The sequence below is a fragment of the Dermacentor variabilis genome, chromosome 3 (genome assembly GCF_050947875.1).
Source record: "Dermacentor variabilis isolate Ectoservices chromosome 3, ASM5094787v1, whole genome shotgun sequence".
NCBI classification, from domain to species: Eukaryota; Metazoa; Arthropoda; class Arachnida; order Ixodida; family Ixodidae; genus Dermacentor; species Dermacentor variabilis.
The window spans coordinates 72549244-72568514 of record NC_134570.1 but is presented as its reverse complement, the minus strand read 5'-3'; the positions used below and the strand labels follow the sequence as shown (position 1 = coordinate 72568514).

The following is a 19271-nucleotide window of genomic DNA, read 5'->3' as shown; positions in this document are numbered from 1 at the left end:
TTCTTGGCCTATGCAACGCATCGTGGCATGACGGCCTGGTCCCTACAACGTGGAAATTCAGTCGGCTTGTTCTACTCAAGGCTGGCAAATCCCCGTTGGCGTTGTTATCTTACCGACCAATAGCACTGGCCAGCTGTGTCGGCAAGGTAATGGAGGGAATGATCCTTACACGGTTAGAATGGTACTTGGAATTTTACAACGTCTACCCAGAAATAATGGCTGGTTTTCGGCACGGCCGCTCGTCAATAGATAGCGTTATCGACCTCAACACCAGAAACATCTGAAACAAATCACTGCGGCCCAATTTCTTGATGTTAAAGGTGCGTATGACAATGCAGACCATCATGCGATTCTGGCCGCCCTAGAAACTGTAGGGGTTGGTGGACACACCTTTCGCTAGATAGGCAACTATTTGAATGACAGATTTTTCTTTATTTTGACTGAAGATGGACCAACGCCGCCTAGCTATACCAGTCGTGGTGTACCGCAAGGCGGAACACTCAGCCCTACCCTTTTCAACCTGGTGCTCTTTGGTATCGCTGATTCGTTACCGCAAACCGTTTAGCTCTCCGTATATGCAGACGACATTTGCATATCGGCTTCAGGCGTGACACGTGTACAAGTCCGCGCACGACTTCAGAAAGCCTCAACGGCTGCTGCAACGGCGCTGCAAAATCTGAGGAAATCAAATTAAGAACTTCATGTGCGACCACATCGACGGGTGCGGAACTCGCGGCGCTCCGTGCTGCACTTGATTTCATTAAGCAGAAGCCACCACAACAATGGACAGTCTTTAGTGACTCCAAGGCAGCCCTTCAGTGCATACGAAGCCCAATGCGCCACGGACCCATTCAACAACTGGCCTCAGAAATTCGGCACATATGTCATCAAAGCCATGACAAAGGACACAACATAACCTTTCAGTGGCTTCCAGGACATTGTAGCATCAGCGGGAATCACCACGCCGACGAAGCCGCCCGATCTGCACATGAAAGTGGTCAACGAGTCTTCATTCCGGTTTCGCGAACAGACGCTGCGGCTGGGCTGCGATTGATGTCCCGTGATTGTACTTTGCCCCTGTGGGACTCAAATGTTTTCACCATGTGTCGGTTGCGTTCGTTGTCTCCGGACATACGGATGCACCTCCCGCCTGGGTTACCACGACGTGAACAGACCATGCTCTACCGTCTGTGGCTAGGCGTTGCCTTTACGAACTCATATGCTTTCCTTGTGCAGCGGTGGCGTAGAGGTAGAACATCCGCCTCGTGTGCAAGAGGTCCGTTGTTCGAATCCCGGTGCCACGCAATTTTCCACCGGATTAAAAAAATCCGCGTGTTGATAAAATTGCATAAACAGGCCTGGAGTGTGGCCTGATCCTGGTGACCAGAACCGGTAACGCACTCCCTCACCATAGCAGGATTGGCCACCCTGGTGCAGTACTTGGCCACAGCCTCCTATATGAACACAGCAATCAGGCGGGATTCCGTAAAGGCTACTCAACAATAGGTCATATCCACACTATCAATCAGGTAATAGAGAAAGGTGCGGAATATAACCAACCCTTATATATAGCTTTCATTGATTACGAGAAAACGTTTGATTCTGTCGAAACCTCAGCAGTCATGGAGGCATTACGGAATCAGGTTGTAGACGAGTCGTATGTAAAAGTACTGAAAGATATCTGTAGCGGCTCCACAGCCACCGTAGTCCTCCATAATGAAAGCAAGAAAATCCCAATAAAGAAAGGCGTCAGGCAGGGAGATACGATCTCTCCAATGCTATATTCACAGCGTGTTTACAGGAGGTATTCAGAGACCTGGGTTAGGAAGAATGGGGGATAAAAGTTAATGGAGAATACCTTAGTAACTTGCGATTCGCTGATGATATTTCCTTGCTTAGTAACTCAGGGGACCAATTGCAATGCATGCTCACTGATTTGGAGAGGCAAAGCAGAAGAGTGGGTCTAAAGATTAATCTCCAGAAGACTAAAGTAATGTTTGACAGTCTCGGTAGAGAACAGCAGTTTCCGATAGGTAGCGAGGCACTGGAAGTGGTAAGGGAACACATCTACTTAGGGCAGGTAGTGACGGCGGATCCGGATCATGAGACGGAAATAATCACAAGAATAAGAATGGGCTGGGGTGCGTTTGGCAGGCATTCTCAGGTCATGAACAGCAGGCTGCCATTATCCCTCAAGAGAAAAGTGCATAATAGCTGTGTCTTACCAGTACTCACCTACGGGGCAGAAACCTGGAGGCTTACGAAAAGGGTTCTACTTAAATTGAGGACGACGCAACGAGCTATGGAAAGAAGAATGATGGGTGTAACGTTAAGGGATAAGAAAAGCGCAGATTGGGTGGCGGAACAAACGCGAGTTAATGACATGTTAGTTGAAATCAAGGAAAAGAAATGGGCATGGGCAGGACATGTAATGAGGAGGGAAGATAACCGATGGTCATAAGGGTTACGGACTGGATTCCAAGGGAAGGGAAGCGTAGCAGGGGGCGGCAGAAAGTTAGGTGGGCGGATGAGATTAAATAGCTTGCAGGGACGACATGGCCACAATTAGTACATGACCGGGGTTGTTGGAGAAGGATAGGAGAGGCCTTTGCCCTGCAGTGGGCGTAACTAGGATGACGATGATGATGATGATGATGATGATGTTGATGATGATGATGATGATGATGCTTTCCTCATTGCAATGGCCAACAGCCCCACGTGCAACACATGCAACATCGACGAGACGCTAGCACATATCTGTGTGTGCCCGCGATATAGTGCTCAGAGACAAGTGATGTGCAGAGTACTGGACCATTTGGACAATCGTCCACTATCAGAACTAAAAGCTTTAGGCCAATGCTCCGAAAGAACATACGCGTTGAATGCCTTATTCGCGTTATTAAGGTTCCTGCAGTCTACGGGGCTTCACGACAGACTCTAAGAATGCCGCCCCCTACCGCTCTGTAGTGTACGCGGTTTGTTCGTGCTTGTCTCCCTTTCCCTCTATCTCCCCTTTCCACTCTGTTTCTCTTTTTATCCTCCTTAACCCTTCCCCTGCGCAGGGTAGCCAACCGGAACTACCTCTGGTTAACCTCCCTGCCTTTCTCTGCATTATTTTCTCTCTCTCTTCTCTATTCATGAAGGGGTAGTCCTTCAATTAAAAAAGAAAAGGATTACAATGCAGACCCCCTCTCACCCCAATCCTCATGTGCGCTTCACCACAATGCCCATTTGAGTAATCAGTGGCAGCATAGGTCATCGTTTGAGAGACTATTTGATGCAAACTGTGATTGGCAAATGTTTCCCGGTGCACGTATCCTTTATTGCGGGAGCCTTGTTGCCTCTCACAAAAAAGTGTCTTCGATTTGGCTTCCCCTTCCAGAGAACCATGCGCAGCGCAGAATGAGTGCCAAGTTGGATTAAAACAAAAATTGCAAGTTTCTTTCAAACCTACTTAATGAGTTCAGATCTTGCGGGTGTAGCTCCGCATCTGAGCGCCTCGGGACTCTTGCAAATCTGGGAGACAAGTGCAGCGAAGGAGGCGCTCTGTCGACAGCTACTGTTTGCCAAGCCTTTCAACGTCGGGTTTTTGTTGTCGCAATCGCACTATACTGCACGGTGGCAGCAATGCGGTAGCAGTCGATGTCATGTCCTCGTCAAAAAGCGTATGGGTCTGGAGAAAGCCAATCGAACGAAAGGAATCAGCCTGTTACGAGCTCTCACGAACGTGTCTTGCCAACCATCAAGGCATCATACTTGTACCACGCCCCCTTATGCCAGCTACAGTAACTGCAACCAACGCGGCAGGCACGTCATCTACTATCGGAAGCTTGCGCATGCCCTGAAATTTTAGAGTAGCGAGTGTAGAGGGACAGCGAACTCGTGCTGAACTGGATGCTGCAAGTATTCAAATCAAAGAGTACGGAGCAGGTGGTGGCGAGCGCTGCACTGTCATCGACGACAGAAGTTTCGCACTCCGGAGTTGGTATACGGCCACTTCGAGGAGACTTAAACACTCCATCTGCATACATAAAGAAGCCGGCCAGTTAGTTCAGCAAACCGCCTTACAGGAAAGGATGTTTAGCAACTGTATTGTTATTGCTGTTTGTTATTATTAAAACATTTGTTGAAAGAAATTTCTGTTGCAAACTCATTCGATCACTAAAACAATGATGGGGTTTTACGTGCCAGAACCCCGAACTGATTATGAGGCACGCCGTAGTGGGGACTCCGGAAATTTGGACCACATGAGGTTCTTTAACGTGCACCTAAATCTAAGTAAACGGGTGTTTTTGCGTTACGCCCCCATCAAAATGCGGCCGTCATGGCCGGGATCCGATCTGGCGACCGCGTGCTTAGCAGACCGACACCATAGCCACTAAGCAACCGCGGCGGGTCATACTCCCTAGTAGCCCACGTGTTCTCATTACATAATGCAGAACTTATCACAGTGTGCCTATATATTAAAATGCCTGAAAGAAAAAGGGAATGACGGTGCGTGTTCTAACGTCCTGTTCCAGAGTGCATGCTTCCGAACGACAGCGCCCAATAAATATGAGCAAGAGACTTACAGGCAGATCTGAAGTTACGATGCTTCGTCATTTAAATTGCAGGAATAAAGCAGCCAAACTGTATAATTGTGTTCAAGCAGCATGACGGTGGGGATGTTTTCAAGATTGCCTTGCCAGCTAACTGTATCTTGGCAGTATCCCCCATTGGTGACCCTTTTTCTTCCCTTCTTCCCCTTCCCTTACGTAGAGTAGCAGGTCAGATGCTCCATTATCTGGCCGACCTCTCTACATTTTCCAATCATTAAAATACTTCTTCTTTTTCTTGGCAGTGAAATACCTGCGCTTCCATCTGATGCGGTTTTCTCTGTAGACACTCAGAAAGTTATTACCCGTGCTACAGTATAGGGCCGCCCATAATGTACCATGTCACATATAATATGGACATAGTATATGTCACAAAATATGGTGACACTATATGGTGACAAAACTGAGACGGAAGGGCAGCAGGAAGCGCGTTCCATCAATACAACACTAGGTGCAGGAAACAAGAGGGAATATATTAGTTTCCTTTTCACCTGCTTTCCTGATTCCTGTGTATCTTGCAAGCTGGCTCTACGTTTCAGTGTGTTTTATGTGATCACTATTGAGTTGTCATTAGTGCGTTTGTGTAACTGACTTCGCATAACAGTTCACTTTATGTAGCATCTTCTCTCTTTGGTGCATTTATGCAAGGCGACTATAGGTTCCAGCGTGTTTGTTGTCTGTTGTGAGCACTTATTAGTACGTTTACGTCCGTTGATACAAAGTGCGACCTTATCATTCTTGCTGCCTTTCTTTTCGTCAGCGCCGGCCTGTTCTTTTCGTATTTAATATATATCCGTTCTATGTCACAAGAAGTAGCCGATGCCTTTTAGAGGCGCCAACAAGTTCTGAGTATCACGCAATACAAAAAAGATTTAAAGACACAAGCACTACGAACGATACGTCGAAGCCAACCCAGTCAAGCAATTGTTAAAGTACATTGTTTCGTTTTGAGCTTATTTTATCTTCCTCTGTCCTCTAAGACCGGCTCCTTTTTATTTAAACTTCTCTTCAATGTATAGAGAAGAGAAATAACTACAAATGCGTCTTTCGCGTCTACAAATTTCACCTCTAACTCGGTGACAGCTTACGAGAAGTCAGTAAAACATACATCATTTAGGTAATATGAAACACTTCCTGTGTTCAGGTTTGCGACAGAATGACACACTGCGTGATTGTCTCTGTATTTAGTCTCTTGGTAATCAAAGCACCCGTGCTGGGCGTTGAGACGTCCTCAGTTGTTTCATTTTGCGTTGGCGGGTTCTCACTAGGTCTCTTCTCGCTTTTATTTTCTCGGGAAAAAGAAATTAAACGATTCTCGGCGAAATTAAGATACAAGTTTTCTGGGTGAGCAAGGCACAGTGAAGAAATTACTCCGAACGTGTCCTGTAGCCTGTGCACACTGCGAAACACCTGCATTACTGTTGTACCGAGCTCAGCTGTTAGATTAAAACAACTGGAACATTTCAGGCGGAGTGCCAGCCCACCGGAGAGCTATAGGAACGACGGCCTGATATAAGTGCTGTAGCACAAAACAGTACGCGCCCTGTAGAAAAGAATATCGCCTTTATTTTGTTTTTCTTTAACAACCCGTTATCTCTCTCTCTCTCTCTCTCTCTCTCTCCCTCTTCCAGTTTGCAAGCTTAAAATTGATGCTTTTTACGATATCAGTAGAAAGCGATGCTGATTAATGACGTATCTTTCTTTCTCTCTCTGTATCCTTTTTTATTTGTTTGAATGATGGAGGGCGGGGAACTACATTGAAGCTGTGCATTTGATGTGAGAAGTCAGAAACCTTTTGTAGTGTGATGTCTCCAGCTTTAAACATGCATCTAAACGTTTTCTTATCTCGTGTTTATGCAAAAGGGGCAAAAATAGCGGCGCAGGCTGAAATGATCCAATTTATCTATCGTGAAAATGTCTTAAAAGGAAAAGGGACTAGGAATTACCGTTGAAAACGAACATTTTCCATGAACAAAACGAGAAAACACTGCCAAGTGACCTGACTGAAAACAAGGAAGAAAGCAGCATGAAATCAACTCTGAAAACCTGTATTTCTTGTGATGTGGTTTTCTTGCACTTGTGATGTGGTTTTGGGTTTCATTGTCTCCGTCTCAGTCGCGCTGCGGCTTTTGAATAGTTAAATTTCTATTTTCCAGCATTCCAAAGCTTGAAAAAAATCACTGCTGAAAACAAGAAAGAGCGCTCTCAAACTTCCAGTTGAGCTTTGAAGTAGCGCAGTGGAGCTTATTATCCGAATTACCAGAACAAAGAGGCACAAAAATCAATGTGAACAAGTAAAAGATATTCGAAAAAGAAAAACTTAGCTGAGAGAAAGAATGTCCTGCACAGAGACGCAGACGGAAAATTGAATATGGGACCCCGAGAACGTTTTCACGAAATCGTCCCAGAAGTATCCGCACATGTGCACAATGAAGGCTGCCATCAAAAAGCAAGTAAGTGAAAGAAAATGCTTCCGCCTTAGCCATTCCCGGCTTTCGCTGTTTCGCAATGCGACCTCTGCACAGAGGATTCTTCTTCAAAGGGAGAACGCCACAGGCCTTGTTCTCCAAAGGCAAAGCATTTTCCGCTTGCTTGAAGCAAAATGACGAGAACAAATGACAATAAGAGAGAAACGTGGCGAAGGTACGCGTCGGCTGGAAAAAGGACCGTAAAATGAATCGTACTTTGCCTGAGTGGATTACCTTCCTCGGGTAAACAAAGGATGTTTTGCGTCGCACTCGTACTATGGTTCAAACTTTCATTTAATTGGAAAGAAGTGTTTCACTTGTATACGCTGATATACTAACCACCCTTTCAAGTAATGCTTTATTTTCTTTGTGTTATTTTAGAGACTCTGTCTCGCTCCGTTTCGCTCTCGGTGTTCACCAAGCACCGGACCGCAGAGAGAGCTTGAGAAGATTGCAGCCGTAATGCTGAAGATGGCGCACAGAGCATGCTGTTCAAGGTTCGCCAAACTATAATGCACAACGCTTTGTTTTACTGTGACTGCAGTTAAAAGTTAGAAACTGCATGTACTGCATCTTTAAATTATTTCCGTTACGCCGCCATTTTCAGGCCACTTCACCATTCTCGCCCTGTCATCGCGTGGCAAAGAAGAAAAAAGTTATGCAAATCCAATGCACAGTTGCAATATATGTGGAGCGAAGCTTTCGCGAGGCGGTTAACTCAATGCTACAAAACTTAGTGCGGTGCGCGTAATTGTCTTTGTTGTCATTCTATGCGATGTGTAGCCTTGTGCAACGTTTGTGTTTGTGCGGCGCACTTGGTCACAACTTTGACGACACGCAATCTTTATGTTTCTGCCGTGCGCCATTCACAAGGTACGGCGAAACACAAACGCCAAGCGACGCTAAAGGCAATGTTTACACGCTTATCCAATGAAGAATAATTATGAGAAATGTGTGCAGACGGAGAGGGAGACAACTGAAAGCTCAAGAGAGAGAGAGAGAATGAAGAGGAAAGGCAGGGAGGTTAACCAGATATGAGTCTCCGGTTTGCTACCCTACACTGGGGATGGGGGATAGGGGTTAGAAAGATGACAGAGAGGAAAACGCAAAAAAAAAGCGCACGTGCACGCATGGAGACACACGCACAAAAGGCGTTCCAGTTAAAGTCGTTCACACAGGCCGGTAGATCGCAAGAAGCGCAAAAGCGCTTGCACGGCCTTCTTCTGTGACGGTAGGTCCTTTCGATGTTGCAGAATTCTTTTTTCGGATAGCGATTGGTCGTCCAGTTGGTCAAGTTCGTGGCTAAGGCATGCCCTCTGTGGAGTGTACTGCGGGCAGGCGCACAAAATATGGCCAATTGATTCTTCATGGCCGCAGTGGTCACAGGTTGGGGTGTCGGTCATCCCTATGCGGAAGGCATAGGCTTTAGTTCAAAAATTAAAATAATATTATGGGGTTTTACGTGCCAAAACGACGATCTAACTATGAGGCATGCTGTAGTGGGGGACTCCGAAACTGAAAGCTTATAAGAGCTCATTTGTTGATAAGCACATGGCCCAGAGAAATACGGCGGGTATCTACAGATACATTTAAGCATTGTGTATTACTCGTGTCACAGCCACACATAACCATTCAAGAGCGTTGGACAAAAATTGGCACATACCTACTATATACTTCCAAAGTAGTCTCCTGCCTATCCGAAAACACCACACAGCAGCTTGTTGCTGTACCTGCTGAAGAGGGAAAGAATCATCCTAATCTAGGCACCTCGCCGGAAGAACCACAGGGTTGCCTTTGCTTTATTTTTAAACAAACATTTCTCTCTCTCTCTCTCTCTCTCTCTCTCTCTCTCTCTCTTTCTTTCTTTCTCCCAGTGGCTCACCAATGTGCTAGAACAAATATTGGAAATATGAGAACACCAATTTATTCGTAGGAGAATACCAGCCAACGGGATTAAAAAGCATAAAAATGCACGAGGACACCGAGAAAGGGGAAGGGCGCGGAAAAGATACCAACATTTTTCCTGTTTGTTTCTCTTTGTCTTCTACATGTTCTTTCTTTTCCTGGTTTTCCTTCCCGTTTTGTGGCATTCCCCTACGCAATACCATGTACCAGCTCTCACAACAAGCAATCGTTATCAAATAATTTGTTGAATGTAAGGTGCTATTAGATAGGTCCGCGTGCTTTAGAGAAGATATCTATTAGCCGACATGCCTCAATGTGCATTTGGACCGAGCATGCGCTAACAACTGACCTGGGAAACAACATCCGCGCATGCGAATATGTGCATGATTTTGCGCGCCACGCCGACTCGTACACAGATATTGTAGCCACCGAAGACGACACTATGCGCGTCACCAAAAAATAACGAAAAAAATTCTTTTTCACAAGATGCCCGTGTCTGCTATGACAGTCTCCTTCTTCCCCATTTCACAGTTGAAGAAATTGCCAAAATCTGCAATTTCTGCCACTCTTTGAATAATGTAAAAAAACAAATATATAGAGCTTGGTAAGAATGTATTCTTTTTTTTCTCAGCAGACATGTTTGCTTCTTTTTCAAGGCTACATTTTTCTCTGGTTCCTCCCGGCGAGTTCTTGCGTCCTGTTTAGGAACTTGCAGCGCGTCACGTGAACAAAGTCGCATCTGGTGATGAACGCAGTTCGGCCAAGGAAAAAAAATCGGTACCGGCAGCGAATCACTCTGTGACCAATTACGGGCAGTCCAGAAGGCCCGCGATGTGGCTGAAGGGCTCGGCCTGACAGTCCCAACGTGGGAGTGGCCCGCGTCAACCTAGTGTTGACCTTCGGGACCCAATAAAGTTCTTCTTACCTTACCTTACCGGCAGCGTACTAGCGATCGAGACCTGATCAAAGGATGATGAAGCTGCCGGAGAACGCAGTGTTGCGACAACAAACTTAAGCAGAAGCGCAACTCAAACTACATTTCCGTGTTCACGAAGCTTTCTTAGATATCCGACAAAATTGTTCACAGGATTCACCCAAGATTTCGCAGGATCTGCGGCCGGACGAAATGATTCCGAGGGTATTTCTACGTACAGTGGTCGACTGTTCGTGACCAGCGCTTTCTCATACATGCGCATATGTGACGTTTATTTACAGCTTCCTGCCTTGATACTTCTCGGATATAAATTTTACTGATATCGACATTTGCAACGTGATTTACACCAATAGAGTGCGAACACGAACTCAGCGTGCTTGGCACGCTGCGTTCTCTGGTCGATGGCGTAAGTACGCGAACGATACTTACGCCATCAACCAGAGAAGGCGCGCGTGTGAGTTCGCGTGTACGTACGTGCGGGCCTTCGTTGGCGCGCGTTTCGCGATTGCGTTTGTGTGCGACAGCACGCGCGTCAACTTACGTGCGTTGGCGAGAATGCGTGAGCGTGTTCGCTTGCGAGGGCATTGACGCTGCGCCTTAGACCAAGTCTCGATCAAAATGCATTGCGACAACGGAGCCTAAACGTACGGTGTCACTCAACGCACGTTATTTGAACTGGCACGAGCCTCACTCCTGCACTTCCTGCTCGTTTGCCATGAAAGCCTGCGCTGTGTGTTCTATATTTGCTCGTTTTTTATGGCCGCGTTAGCAGGCTACAAGTGTGCGTGGTGTAAGCCGCGTTATTTCGTCATCCCGATTCGAAGAAGAAAAAAAAAAAGCTGGTGCACGCGTATGCTGTGCGCACTCGGCAATCGTCCTTCTTTCAGGGAATTCGTTATCTTCATTGGCACACGTCAGGATATAGCGATCGTATAGGCGCACAAACAAATAGTGTGAAGAAAAGTTCAGCGCTCTTCCACACTGTGAAGAAGGATGACCAGCGAAGATGTGTATGTGGGCCCCTTAACTGCGAACAGCCCATTACCGTCCTTCAAACGCCGTACGCACATGAATGAAAGGCGAGCAGCGGCTAGTCGTTCCTCCACGAAGTTGACCCTCGGAAAAAGATGTAGCACAAGGGGGCATACATACCCATGTATTGTTGCTAAACGCGGCACGCCACCTTTGACTAACGAATCCCGGCACGTAGAACAGACACGAACCTCACCGCTCTCCCAGGGCACACACTACTTCAACGTAGCCAAGGCGATAGTGCGTTGGTCGACATCTCGCAGTGCGGTAATGGTTGGGAGGTCTCGCAAACCACAAGCAGTCACACACAACGCAGGCCACACAAAATTGGTTCCGCGTGAACTCACTCTGAAACCCGGCCGTTGCTCCGGTGAAGCGCTCCAAGTTTGCGGGGTCGGGGCGACATGGACGGTTCCCATTTCTTTCCGCCTCGCGGCCCTGGCGGGCAGCTCGCTTACGTGACCGGCACCACGGGAGAGCAGAACGAAAGGAAAGGATACACACAAGCGCTTGGAATGCCGACAAAGAGAGGGCGATGCGAACGTAGACATGGCCGACGCGGGTCAAAGCGTAGTATCGGTTCTTATCAGCTCAATATCTGGTACGAGTTGTATTTGGACCTAAGATATCTAATTTTGAAAGTTGGCGGTGGGCTCAAACGCTGCTTCACCTTCGCCGGAGATCAGGCCTGGTATTGCATTATTTTCGGGATTGGCCCATGTAGGAGGAGAAATTCTTTATCTACGTTGCTCTTGTGTACGGACACATTTTTCATCAGAACCTAGCCAAATACAGCTTCGCTGTAAAAGCTGAACAAAGCATATTTTTGTGAAATAACATGTGTTCTTATGTTCTTACTTTTGTGCCTGGGACCTCTTTGGGTCCCACGTGTGACAAAGGTATAGTTCAAGGGCATGTTACAGGTCCCCGAACTTAAGGGGGTATATGCCATTAAGCTTGTACCCTTTCTGCACTATCAAGAGGATCGACCCACATGATAATTTATTTCTGTCAACATCTCAGACACCTCTTTTCCCAGATCATAGCCATATACAGCTTCGCTGTAAAAAACGCCCCAAATCCCTCGCGAACTGATTCGGGCGCCTTGCCTTTCATTTCGCGAGCGCCACTCGCTGTCCTGTAGGAGATACCGCGGAACCAGAATAGCTGCTTCTTTACACAGGGCGCATTAGATGACGGCCTTCTAAGCATGTCTTCCTCTTTATATTTCTTTTTTTGTAGGAGGAGTTGTCATATTTTTTTTTTTACCTTGATGTGTGCTTTACTGCATAGATGAGACGTTCCTAATGTACACAGAGCTGTCGCACTGCACAAGCAGCAAATAAATGTCCGTTTCTTTTCAGCGATTCTTTCTCTTCATATCTATTATTTTTTTGGAAAATGACCTATTAGTACCAAATTCAATGGCCATTGGTCCGATTTCCTGCTTGCACCTATGCAGCGAATAGAGGCAAATAGAGAGGAAAGCAATTTTTCAAAGGTAAGTAGACGTGATCAGTAAACCAAACCAACGCCTCTTAGATAACGGGTCTGTGCACTCTGCTTCATGACATCATGCTACTTGGACCGAAATTTCCGTTTCCAAGCCCGGCGTGACGAAAGCGGCGAAGTAACAATTACCGCGGCTTCCTCGTGAGCAGCCCCATTAGATTCTATGGCAGTCGGCCAAGGTAGCATGACGTCACGCATTGAAGTGCACCGGCAGTGCGGTATCTATAGGAGGCATTGGCCGAGCATCTCAACACGCTCACCTGCCCGCGAGGGGTTCGTAACTTGTAGCACCGCTCAGCGGCGTTCAAATGCACATTAATGCTTTCGCATTCACAACAGATAAGAAGTGTCCTCAGATTATTTTTCAGCTGGCATGTTACTTTCTTTTTTGCGACTACATTTGTCTATGGTTCCTCCAGGCGAGTACTTGCGTAGCGTCAGCTTGGGAACTTGCAGCGCGTCATGTGAACAATGTCGCAGCTGGTCATGGACGCAATTCCTGGAAGGCCAAGGAAGAAACAAAAGCGTTACGGACAGATACTAGTGATAGAGACCTGATCAGGCAAAGCAAGATGAAGCTGCCGGAGAATGCAGAGTTGCGATGACGAACTTAAGCTGAAGCGCAACTCAATGTAAATGACTGTGTTCACGATGCTTTCTAAATATCCGACAAAATGATTCGCAGAATTCACCCAAGATTGCGCAGGACCTGCGGCCGGAGGAAATAATTCCGAGTGTGTTTCTACGTACAGTGGTCGGCTGTTTGTTTGTGTTTCCATTCTTGGTCATACTTTTCTGATATAAATTTTACTGATGTGGGGGTCTGTAAAAGGACTCATGCCAATGGAGTACGTCAAAGTAAACTAACATTGCCGAAAATTCCGTACGCGGGTAATTTCTAGTCCAAGTCAACGGGGAGAACAACGCAGCCGCCGACGCTAGGAATTGAGCCGGTGATATATCATCTTACGCAAACCATCCGCAGTACAATTCGTTCTGGTGAAAAATGGCCTTATAGAATTTACAGACAGCGCGCGCAATTTATTCAAAAGTTGAATTCGTGCACAAACATCATCCGAAAATGCGCACGACATCCTGAATAGTTCATTCGAAGCGGAGTAACACTACCTCCGTTGAAATATACCGGTGTTATTGAGCTTTTACCTTGCTCGAGCGTTCCAGTTCTGTCAGGCGCAAACATTTTTCAGCCACGGGCTCTGTAAAATAATTAACACCCTTAAGTGAAAAAAAGGCTGTAAATGTGTCCATAACTGACACCCTTAAGGTGCCCGTTATATAGATAACACCCAAAGGGTGCGAGTTATAGACACATTTACACCCTTTACCACTTTTAAGGGTGTAAATTATATTGCGGTGCACGCTGGCGTTCGTGGAGACTTGTCCGATTCCGGGGGGCAATCGTTCAGCTTAGCACAATACATTCGCTCTAAATCGCACTTTAGCTGTTCAGCTGCGCGCCATGTTTTCTTGGGAAGTACTCGGAGCTGCTGCGTCTCGACGCCCTCGCACGCGTACTTGCGCCATCGGCCAGAGAAGGTGCGCGTGTGAGTTCGCGTGTACGTACGTGCGTGTCTTCGTTGGTGCGCGTTTCGCGGTTGCGTTTGTGTGTTTGTGCGTCAGCTTACGCGCGTTGGCGAGAATGCGGGAGCGTGTTTGCTTGCGTGGGCTTTGAAGCTACGCCTTGGACCAGGTCTCGACCAAAACGTATTGCGACATCGGAGCCTAAAAGTACGATATCACCTCAACGCACGTTATTTGAACTGGCGCCAGCATTCGTTCCTTCACTTCCTGCACTTCTGCCACGGAGGCCTGCGCTGTGTGCAGTATATTTGCTCGTTTCTTTACGGCCGCGTTAGCAGGCTAAGTCCGTGTGGTGCAAACCGCGTCGTTACGTCATCATTATTAAAGAAAAAAAGAAAACTTCTAGTGCACGTATGCTGTGCGGGCCCACTTAGCAATCGTCCTTCCTTCAAGGAATTCGTTCTCATCTTTCGCACTCGTGAAGATACAGCAATGGTGTAGGCGCGCAATCAAATAGGGTGAAGAAAACATAACACCGGGAACCCCTAGCGGACTGATTCGGGCGCTTGCTTCCCATTTGGCGAGCGCAGCTCGTTGTCCGAGGACGTACCGAGGAACCAGAATAGCTCCTTCTTTACACAAGCGTATTGGATGGCGGCCTTCTAAATATGTCTTCCTATTTTCGTTTCCTTCTGTGTGGTAGGCGTTGTCGTATTTTTGTATTCCTTGGTGAGTGTTTTACTGCATAGATGGGACGTTCCCAATGTACACAGTACAGCAGCACGGTAAGCCGTATTTACAAGCAACCAAATAAATGCCCGTTTCGTTACCCAATTTCCATTTCGTGAAGGACCGCGAGGATCAGAAACAAATGCTGGTAGACGAAACACAGATATGCGACAAAACGCACTGTGCAGCCTCACGATCTTATATCACTCGATCAATTCGTATGTGGGATGCGGTGTTTTTAGTATTTCCGGTCGTTAACCAATGCATTAGGTGTTTCTTCTGCATAATTTTGTCACCTTTGCCTCCCACGCATTTCTGCGTATTTACGTGCGAAAGGATTGCCAGATTCCCAGATCCTACATAGGGTCTGGAATGTTATGTACCAGTGAAAGGACAAGGACAGACATTAGAATGACAAGACACGGAGTTCTTATGTATATCCTTGTCTTTTAGCGCTACTTGGCTTCTCTGTGTGGCAGGTTAGCCAGCCTTGGGTAATAACAGCGTGCTATATACGTCTATTCTAACTTGCATGTTTGCTTACCGTGACCACTTAGTGATGATATCAATCATTTTCTATTCGGGTGTACGAGGAGTCTGGGAATACATAAAAGCTACACGCCATAAATTGTTTCGCCTCGACACGCGAAAAAGAGTTTGTCGTGTGATAAATATATTTACGCCTGCAGTCTGTACCAATAAGACGGAGTATCGGTAATTAGTGAACAAAAGAAACGCTCTGCGGCTGGTTCAGCAGTATGAAATGAATAGCGCCCCTTTAGAAGCCCAACATCGTCTCGCTCCCATCCCGATTGGACTTATCTCTGACCTTCTAATATGCCCCAGTCTTGCTAAATATCTCCAGCACATGTGAATGCAGCTAAGCGGTAGTATCATGATCAAGCTCATATTCCTAGGTGCTGCTGCATATACTATAAGTTTTTACATAAACATGACTGCTTGATTGGTCGCCTCCATAAATGATGTGCGGAAATAAAATCGGGCATTTATTTTTATAACATTTTTTTTACTTTTGTGTGAGTCCAGAAGCAAGCCTCCAAAATTAATGTTGTTATTATTATGTCTGCTATGCAATGAGTCGAAATCTGAAAGCTAGAAGGGTGGCCTCATTCCGGTACCACAGCTAGGAATTCTGTTCTTAGGCACGAAATAACCCCCCACCCCCTCCGCCCAAATCATATTACAACTTTTACCCGCTCTTACTCAGCATGAGCACCAGCCGTGGTTGTTTAGTGGCTTTGATGTTGCGAAGATAAGCACGAGGTCACGGGATCGAACCCTCGCCACGCGTCCGCCGCATTTCGATGGGGAAAAAAAGTAAGAAGACCCGCGCACTTATATTTAGGTGCACGTCAAAGAACCCCAGGTGGTCAAAATCTATCCGCAGTCCCCCGCTACAGCTTGCCTCGTGATCAGATCGTGGTTTTGGCGCGTGAAACCACATAATTTACTCGATATGACCACTTCTGCATGCGTACGCGCGCATCCCATGGTCTTCCTTTCCCGCCCGCTCGCTTCCTCCTCCGCCAGTGATCCTTGGTTAACCTCCCTGCCTTTCTCTCTCTCTCTCTCTCTCTCTCTGTTTCTCTCTTAACGCCTATTCATTCTTCATTCTATTCATTCATTCATTGGAAAGGCGGACTGCGCCAGTTGTGACACTTGCGGCAGAGACGCAGCTCTGAAGGCCTCGCGCGCTCGCATGGCAGCGCCCCTGCGGCAGGTCTCGCATCCTCCCTGTGTTGTAGTCCCGGCGCGTTCGCCGAAGTCGTGTGCAGCGGCTGTCGTCGTATGATAATGGCATCGCGAAAAACCAGACCCGCTTGCTGCTTTGCGGCTACGGAAGTATGAGGAACGTTGACGAGTACTTCAAACGAATAAGTTTGGTTCGCGGTGCTCATTATAGCGCGCTGCTTTAGTTATGTACTACATCGCGTTAAGGAAGAAATCAACGGTACCGTTGATTTGTTCGAAATCGTTGCAAAGGGCGTGGTACAAACAAAAAAAGCGTGGACAACACGATATGTGCAGACGTGAGCGCGCGTTTATATTGCTACGCCATTCAGGTCATTACCACGACACCCGTTCTGTAGAGCTCGCATTTTAGAAAGCTACGCTTATTGCTTGCCAGTTTGGCTTGCGAACGCTTAGCCCATACACGCGGCACAAGTCAGCGAGCGCGCGGCGGCCTGATTACAGAGTTGCGCGTGTTGCACTTTCACAGGCAAAGCCCGGTTTTGACGCTATAGCAGAATGCTGGCCAGCCTGGCCCGATGATGAACCAATGAGAGGCCGCGCACGGACCCCGCCCTAATTCGCTAATCTTCCGGGGCCGAGTTCGTAAAGATTTTTTTTCGTAATTGCTCTTTACAATTGGCTGTCCGACCCCGACAATACTTTATCAGGATAATAAACCAGTATCAGGACTGGCGAAAATTTGCTCTTGTGAGCAAATAAATCGTAAGCCTTCTTTTTTTTTTTTTTTTTTAGTACGGGCCCTCGTTTGTAAGTGCTTTTTGCCTTCGGCCGGGCGCCTTCACTAATAATATGTCAAACATCAGGATTAGCTGTACATGTTTTCTTAGAAATAATTCTAGCATAAGAAGTTTTTTTGTGAGGACGCCTAGCTTAAGAGTCGGCTTGCGGCGTCAACGTCAGACAGTAAACGAAGGCCGAAGCAGCAAACTGAGCTCACCGTTTCTTGCTCGGTGAACCTGCGTGGAGTGCCTCGAGGTGCGATATGTTGCACGTTTACTAACAATTATAAACGAAAACGAAGGAGACGACTACGGCCATATAATATCTTAGGGCAAGCAGCAGAATGTAGGTGCTAAGAATAGGCCCATTTGTTTACGTTGCGCATTTTTCTATATCATAAAGCAGGCCCTTCTCGAAAAAAAAGCTCGTCGTACTATTTTCAAAGAAATCTATAAAATTTCATCTTTGCCAACTTCTAGACGGTGTGCTTTCAACCATTGCGACATCTATCCATACAAGAGTAAACAGAAGTAGTTGTTGTTGTTGTTGTTGTTGTTGTTGTTGTTGTTGTTGTTGTTGTTGTTGTTGTTTTCGGCGCGTATGCAGGTTCGCTTCGGTAACGGCCACTCTCACCCCTGCGTGGCGGCGAGCAGAGAACACATATTTTTGGCCGGCACTCGCCGTAGTGGCGCTGGATGTCCGATTCGAAATAGCTGCGCACGAAGCCTAAAGTACCTGTCCTGTGATTGCCCGTTTTATGAAGATCAGAGGCGTGCTCTACGGAAGGGTTTAGAGAAACTATATGATACGCCCTACACAGAGCTCCCCATCTTGGTACCGTAGCCTTGTGCGTCTGCGGTGTGCAAGGCCACGAGAAAGCGCTGCTTTCTTGATGTCCCCCAACTTATATGACCGCCTCTGACACACTGAATGAATGTTTTCACATATTTGTGCGTGCATAAATTGTGAAGTATTATTCTCTCCCCCTTCTTATCTTTCGCTCTCCTTTCTTCATCGCGCAGTAGCCAACCGAGCTGCGACTTTACAACTGCTAGCAGCATAGCGGGACGTGGCATTTCAAGAGCCACCCAGCGTTTGTGCGCAGGCGCGAATAAAAGCAGGTGCGAGAGAGAAAATGTGGGTCCTTGTGCTCCTTGAATATCCTACTTTGCCTAGGTACTACGGGGGAGAAGTTTCTTTGCTCGTATTGTATGCGTTTGTCCCTAGGCGTGCCGGAATTGCGGAGTGGGGTCGAGTTTGTTTACGCTCGGACGCTGGCTGGCGGCGCGGTGAGCCAGGTGAAGCAATGGGCACTGTCACCCCATTGGGTGATCGCTGCGTGTAAAGGTAGGTCGGGCGTACGCAAATCACAGAAGGTAAATGTACGTCGGACAGACTTTCTCACACCTGCGGCGCTCGTGCTGAGTCAGTCATGCTGGATTATACCTTTCTCGCGCTTTATGGCGCTTTAGCTTCGAAAAAAAAATCACTTATTTTCCTGGGTGGGCAGTAGGGCCCGTAGTATAGGCCGGATCTGCTCTCCTGGAGCAGTATGTTCACTCGGGCCAGGCTTTCTGTATGCTGCTATCCATGACATTTCAATAACATTTGTGAATGGTCCCCTTTCAGTCAAATAGACGTCTTCCTGAAGGAACATGTGCTAAAATCGGTAGGCAGGAGCCGCGCAGCTATAGTGAAACGGAAGCAAATTAGGTACGTCCGACGTGCGTTTAGCCTGCCGCGAGCGAAGATACTGCTCCAGGAGAGCAGGCCCGGTCTCTACTACGGTCCCTACTGCTCCCCCGGGAAGGTCAGTGGTGTTGCTTTGAAGGTGGAGCGCCGTAAGGGCCGAAAAATATATAATCCGGCATGACTGACTCGGCACGAGCGCCGCAAGCACGAGAAAGTCTGTCCGAGGTACTTTTAGCTTGTGCGATTCGCGTACGTCCTACGTACCTTTACACAGTGATGACCAAATGAGGCGGCAGGGCCCACTGATTCACCTGGTTCACCGCACAGGCAGCTAGCGTCGGAGCGTAAACAAACTCGCGCATGGGC

The 19271-nt window shown here is 47.2% G+C and overlaps 1 pseudogene; it reads left to right on the top strand.

Moving 5' to 3' along the window:
- Window positions 1–11483: 11483 nt before the first annotated feature.
- LOC142576838 (U2 spliceosomal RNA) lies at window positions 11484–11659 on the top strand (annotated as a pseudogene).
- The last annotated feature ends 7612 nt before the right edge of the window (window positions 11660–19271 follow it).